Below are 7,206 nucleotides of genomic sequence, written 5' to 3'. Positions count from 1 at the left end.
TTCACTGAAAAAGAAGTGTCTTTGCTCCCTTATTAGTCCCATCCTTGTAGATAGAATAGGATGCCTGGTTATATATCTTTGATACAAACGAATCCGGGAAATATAAATTTATAGTGACTTGGCATCATTACATCTTGCAAGGTGACAGAAGAAAGTCCTGAATAGCGCCCCCTACCCCACCTCACCCGGCCGCAGCATTAAATGACAAAAACAATGAAACAAGCCCAATATTTTTACTTTAAACATGCCTTAGACCTTACTCCATATTTTTTATACAATTTCCTTAAAACATAAGTAGTGACTATCAGGTACATGTAGTGGCCTATCCCGTCGAATACGACGATGTAGCTCGGTGTCTAGTTGCACGATGATTCTCGCAATCAGCAATATAGGCGGCAGAGGAAGCAGAGCGGCCAAGATGGACAGCGGATCGCCAACGAGTGCGGTCCTGCACCACGGTCTGCCAGGAGGTGACTGGAATTTGGAAGGTTCGCAGATCACGCTTTAGAACATCCTTGTAACGGAGTTTTGAACGACCACGGGGGCGAGGAGCATGAGCCAGCTCCCCAAAGAAGATGTCCTCCGGCAGTCGACCGTCCTCTTGTCTGCAGACATGACCAGACCAAAGAAGGCGGCGAGCTGACAGCAATGTGAGCATGTCATTGACTCCTGTGAGCTCAAGAATGGCAGGGTTTGAGACTCGGTCTTGCCAGGAGATTCCAAGAATTGAACGTAGGCAGCGGAAATGGAACGCGTTCAGTCGACGTTCCTGACGGCGGTAGGTCGGCCATGACTCACTGCAGTAGAGTAGCACACTAAGCACACAGGATACGTAGATGCGAATCTTAAGCTTGATGGAAAGGGCCCGGTTGTCCCAAACACGAGCAGGGAGTCGGCCAAAGGTGGTTGCAGCCCTACCTATTCGGGAGTCAAGTTCGGTATCCAGGGAGTTGGTGCTGGTAACTGTAGAACCCAGATACTGAAATTTGTTGACCACTTTCAGAGGTGTGCCATTGATGGTGATCATGGGAGGGGGACCTGGGCCTTGCGATAACACCATTGTCTTGCCAAGGCTGATGATCATGCCAAACTCCGAGCAAGCACTAGCAAATGAGTTGCAGAGATGTTGAAGCTCATCTGCTGAGTGGGCAACAATGGCAGCATCGTCAGCATACAGGAGTTCCCGGATGAGAACATGCCGAATCTTCGTCCTGGCACGGAGACGGGACAGGTCGAAGAAATTCCCGGAGCTGCGTGTGTGGAGTAGGATACCAGATGGTTCGGGAAATGCACGGTGTAGCAGGGCTGAGAAAAAGATCCCAAACAGGGTAGGAGCAAGTACACACCCCTGCTTGACGCCCCGATGAACTTCAAACTTAGCAGATCTTGAGCCATTGAACTGGACTGTGGCGTGCATGTCATCATGAAAACACATCAGAATAGACAAAGCCTATCTGGGCAGCCCAAGCGCTTTAGGATGGAAAACAGGCCTGAACGACTCACGTTATCAAAGGCCTTAGTCAAGTCGATGAAGACCATGTACAGAGGTCGCCGCTGTTCAACACACTTCTCCTGGAGTTGTCTCAAGGAAAACACCATGTCAACAGTGTAGCGGGATGGGCGAAAGCCACACTGGCTTTTGGGAAGGATTCTGTTGGCAATGACCTGTAGCCGAGGTAACAGCACTCGAGCAAAAACCTTCCCAGCTAAGCACAGCAGTGAGATGCCTCTGTAGTTATTGCAGTCTTGTCAGTTACCTTTGTTTTTGTAGAGGGTTATGATGTTTGCATCTTTCAGATCCTGTGGTATAAACTGGGATTGCCAGCAGGTCAGGAGAACAGTGTGGAGCTCTGCAGCCAAGATATTACCACCCTTCTTAAGTACCTCTGGAGGGATGCTATCAGTGCCAGGAGCCTTGTTGTTCTTTAAGCCGTTGATGGCATGTTTCACTTCATCCAAGGTGATGGAATTGTCCAGCTCTTTCAGGATGGGAAGCTGAGGTAAGGCAGATATTGCAGAAGTACTGACTGCAGCATCGCTGTTGTAAAGTGAGCTATAGTGCTCTACCCACCGGTCAAGCTGTGCTGTTTGGTCTGTGAGGATGGCACCAGTGGACGACAGTAAAGGAGCAGATTTCTTTGGGGTAGGACCAATTGCCTCCTTAATGCCTTGGTACAAGCCGCGTAGGTCACCAGAGTCGGCACAACGTTGGATGCGATCACTCAGGTGAGACCAGTAGCGTTGCAAAGCTGCTCGAGTAAGACGCTGGACAGTGCTCTTGGCAGCCCGAAGGGCAGCTTTTGAGGAGCGTGTGTTGATCAAGCGGCATTTGTTTCTGGCTGACCGTTTGTTCTCTAGTGCAGGGAGCAGTATGTCCGCGCTGTCCCGGAACCAGTCAGGTTGCTTTCGTGAGCAGCGACCAAAGGCAGACACAGCACTGTTGTAGACTACTGAACGGAACCTAGACCAAGCACCTTCAGGGTTGGCAGAGATTGGTGCTAAGCTGAAATTACCAGAAAGGAGCTCTTGTAACTGAGTAACATGACTGATGTCGTGAGTTGAGACAGTGTCAATAGCAGGCAATGGTCTATGCATTGCACGATGGAACTTCTTGGGTAGTAAATGAAGCTTACAGCAAACAAGGGCATGGTCTGTATTGCAATCAGCAGAATGCAAGCTGCAGCAGTGGGTGGTATCGCGCAGTTGTCTCTGTCTGACAATGATGTGGTCCAGTTGGTGCCAGTGCTGTGAGCGAGGGTGTTTCCAGGTGACCTTGGAGCGAACAGAGCCTGCGAAGAAGGTGTTGGCAATGCATAGGTTGTACGAAGCGTAGAGCTCGAGGAGACGTTGACCATTGTCTTTCATTCTCCCAACACCATGCGGGCCAATTACATTCTTCCACGCACTGCAGTCAGAACCAATGCGGGCATTGAAGTCCCCAAGGAGAATGATGCCATCACCAGCCGGGATATTGTGCGACAACTCACTAAGCTGAAGATAGAAGTCGTCTTTAGACTCTGGGGTAGACGTCAGGGTAGGTGCATAGGCAGAGATTAGAGTGACTATCAAAAGCTATTAATATCACTCAATCTGAAAATAAAAAGAAAACAAAAATCCCCCACTTGCATTATTGTCCATTCATCAGCCATAAAAAAATTGTTGTGCGTCAATTTTGATCTGTTGAGTAAATTTCTTTTTTTCTTTAAAATTTTCTGAAGCTACAACAGTGCCCTTTAGTGCTGCACCGCCTCAAATATTTAGCACTACGGAGCACAAGGGCACCAAGGCAAATGATAGGGCACCAAGTCAAATGATGTAACACCATATGAGAACTCAAACAAACAAAGCAGTACCACTTTGCTATTTTTCCCCAAGCTTGGATGGTACAGACAAAGAATTTTTTTTTTAAACGCATCACTACATCAATTCCAGAACTTTGGTCTGACCAGAGACCCACTATTTTTCTTTTGGCCTCACGGCCTGTGCGCAATTCTGTCTCATGTTGGATGAATGCCCCATACATGTAGAGTCCCCAATTTTCGGACTAGGCATGAACCAAGGACTCCTCAATTCATACTAGGATAACTGAGATTACAACTTGAAATAAAAAGGAATCAAACCAAACAAGCAGTAGGATCTGAACCAAAAACTTTTCAATTCATTCAAGGATAACTAAGGCTACACCTTGGAACAAAAGAGGAATCGAACCAAGGTCAAACCCATACAGGACTCAAACTTGCTACTTACTTTATCATCAATGGTGTCAATCTTAGTCACCACAGCTCCGTCAATCAGTAGAGGTTGATCCATGTCTCAATGGTGTGCTCGATTGATTGCCTCGTCCACTGCTTCGTTACCACCCAAATGACTCTCCAACCAAGAGAACTTACTTAGACTGGTTGATTTTTATCAGCTGTTTGAGCAAAAAATAACAGTAATCATAGGAAAATGAGACATATTCTGTCTTTGTACAGTTCTCTCTTGAAGGCATTACTAGTGTTCAAAAATTACCAACATTCAAAAAGGTGTCATTACATTGAGAGAAGTCTGCTTTAGGTTGACATCGTTTTTTAGAAATAAAAAAAAAATTGAATTTGATCAAAACAAAACAGGGGCCCTACACTATACTAAACTATACATGATCGCCAAAATGATGATACTGATACTAACAACATAAATCTGGGACTGCATGCACTGAGAATTAACATTCCCAATTGTGTTAGGAAAATAACTCAGCATTTTTTTCTTGACTCTCATTTGTGTCCATAGACTTTATACACACACACCCACACACCCAAGTCTACGTTACATACCAAGTGTGGACTTTCCATTGCTTTCGTGTAGTTAAGAAAAACCAGTGAAAAAAATCATTTTTCTCAAACTGTGAAAACTCTTTCAACCCAATTTTTTTTTCTATGATTCCCTTTAGTGTTTCTCTTCATTCTGCTATGCTACAGATAAACCTAACCCCAAAATGCCTCTAAACCTGTTTTCCAGAAATGGGGAAACACTGTGTGGACTTGCCCAAGTCCACACAGCGTCTCCTCTACCTGGTTTTAATACGTGGACCTCTTTTGTTCGTTCGGAAGTCCGCACAGTGAATGTAATGCCTGTACACACACACACACACAATCGCAGAAGTGTTGTCAGGATGCAACATTTTTTCCAGTAAGGCAAACACTGACATCAAGGGATTTTTCCTACCTTTGGAAATTTGGTTGACTTCCCTCCTGCACCACCGTCATGACATCCGAAATGATGCGATCGGCGATGACATTGGCTATGCCTATGGCTCATCCAACAACAGAAGATGATCAAGCCCACTTGAAGGTTTGCTAGCTATTGCCAGAAGTAAACGCGAGTTCATCCAAAGACTCCTCAATATTCCAAAGGAACGGAGAGACAGAGGTTGTACACCATGTCTGCAGTCCTATGAATATTAGAAATATGATAATGAAATAAGAGCATGAAACTGGAGTGGGAGGGTCTCAACCAAAGACCCATATTCCATAATCACAAACGCAGAAAAGTAAACAAACTTAGTATACACAGTGACCAAGACAGCTGCGTGTTTGGCAATTAAACTGTGTTTGGCGCCCTCAATATTGAGGGCGCCAAACACGTTTCATTGACTGCTCAAACCTTTGTACTGTACACAGTCTGAGATCAATGGCACAAACCACCAAAGACATAAACGCACAAACCAAGATGTGTAGAAAACATGTACCTGCGTTTCCCCAAGAGCGGATCCAAAACACAATTTTTTTTGGGGGGGGGCGAAAAAAATTTGGTCCCTCAAAAAGTGATTCCACAAATTACGGCGTGGGGTTCGGGGCCCCTTAAGGGCCCCGAAAAACTTTTGGATTCTAGACGCTCTTTGGTGCGATCTGAGGGCATTTCTGACCACTTTAACCAACGTTTTAGGAGGAAAAGATGGTGGTGCACTCAGTGCCTGCCTTAATTGCGACGTCACATAAAAACAAAAACAAAAATGGTTTCATTTTGAGAAAAAAAACACCCCAACTGTCGCGACATAAAAAACCCGCATGCACAGGGCGCGCCGCCCTTTTGAATTTCGATGGCTTCAGACCTTTCAATCGGCTCCCATAGAGTGATATTTACACGCACTTCCAGTTTTTGTTAATGCTAACAACTCTTGATCGCCAAGGCGTTTGAAATTTTAATCAATTAATTTAGTATTTCTTGAGTTGTTGCCCCCAAAACGAGTTCGTTCTGTATTTCAAAATTTCATATTCCTCCAGTTATTTGTCATGATGACCGTGTTACATTATGAGATTTAATTTCATGAGAAACCATCAAACAATAAAAAAGAAAATACCCGAAACAATTATAGTATTTTAAACGTGAAAACTACAAACCAAATGAAAAATAAAAAGTCAACGTCCATGGAAAAATTATAATTAATACACGTTTGAACAATACCCGAGCTCACCAGGCCAAGCTATATTGAGCATGGGCGGATCCAGAACACAAGGGGGGGGGCAAAAACAATTTTGGTACCCCCAAAGTGGGTCAAAAAATTACAACATGCCCTATCTGAGTTTAGGGGTGTAGACAATATAATGCCATTACTGCTTATAGCATTAGCACATACGAGCCAAGGGGCGTAGAAAACATGCCATTATGCGTATCACTCGGTAGCCAAAGGGCTTGGAAAACTACCATTACTGCGTATCACTCGATGACATTAGCACATACAAGCCAAGGGGCGTTGAAAACATGCCATTACTGCATGTCACTCGGTGGCATAAGCGCATACGAGCCAAGGGGCTTGAAAAACATGCCATTACTGCGTATCACTCGATAGCATTAGTGCATACAAGCCAAGGGGCTTACAAAACATGCCATTACTGCGTATCACTCGGTAGCACTCACGCATATGGGCCAAGGGGCTAAAAAAAACATGCCAATACTGCGTATCACTCGGTAGCACTAACGCATACGAGCCAAGGGGCTTGAAAAACATGCCATTACGGCGTATCACTCGATAGCATTAGCGCATACAAGCCAAGGGGCGTTGAAAACATGCCATTACTGCATGTCACTCGGTGGCATAAGCGCATACGAGCCAAGGGGCTTGAAAAACATGCCATTACTGCGTATCACTCGATATCACTAGCGCATACGAGCCAAGGGGCTTACAAAACATGCCATTACTGCGTATCACTCGATAGCATTAGCGCATACGAGCCTAGGGGCGTATAAAACATGCCATTACTGCGTATCACTCGGTAGCACCAGTGAATACGAGCCAAGGGGCGTATAAAACATGCCATTACTGCGTATCACTCGATAGCATTAGTGCATACAAGCCAAGGGGCTTACAAAACATGCCATTACTGCGTATCACTCGGTAGCATTAGCGCATACGAGCCAAGGGGCTTGAAAAACATGCCATTACTGCGTATCACTCGATAGCATTATCGCATACAAGCATAGGGGCGTAGAAAACATGCCATTACGGTGTGTCACTCGAAAGCGCTAGCGCATACAAGCCAAGGGGCTTGAAAAACATGCCATTACTGCGTATCACTCGATAGCATTAGCGCATACGAGCCAAGGGGCTTAAAAAACATGCCATTACTGCGTATCACCGGATAGCAATAGCGCATACGAGCCAAGGGGCTTAAAAAACATGCCATTACTGCGTATCACTCGATAGCACTAACGCATACGAGCCAAGGG

At 45.3% G+C, this 7,206-nt stretch overlaps 1 long non-coding RNA gene across 1 annotated transcript; it reads right to left on the bottom strand.

Moving 5' to 3' along the window:
- Positions 1-2,538: 2,538 nt before the first annotated feature.
- LOC119724124 lies at positions 2,539-5,101 on the bottom strand. Its single transcript, XR_005270613.1, has 3 exons — positions 4,705-5,101; positions 3,748-3,913; positions 2,539-3,090 (listed from the first exon to the last, which is right to left on the bottom strand). It is a non-coding gene; the product is annotated as an uncharacterized LOC119724124 (long non-coding RNA).
- Positions 5,102-7,206: the final 2,105 nt, after the last annotated feature.

Source organism: Patiria miniata, unplaced genomic scaffold (assembly GCF_015706575.1).
Source record: "Patiria miniata isolate m_02_andy unplaced genomic scaffold, ASM1570657v1 HiC_scaffold_18, whole genome shotgun sequence".
NCBI lineage: Eukaryota > Metazoa > Echinodermata > Asteroidea > Valvatida > Asterinidae > Patiria > Patiria miniata.
Note: the sequence above shows the minus strand (reverse complement) of the source record. Positions and strands in the feature narration are given on the sequence as shown.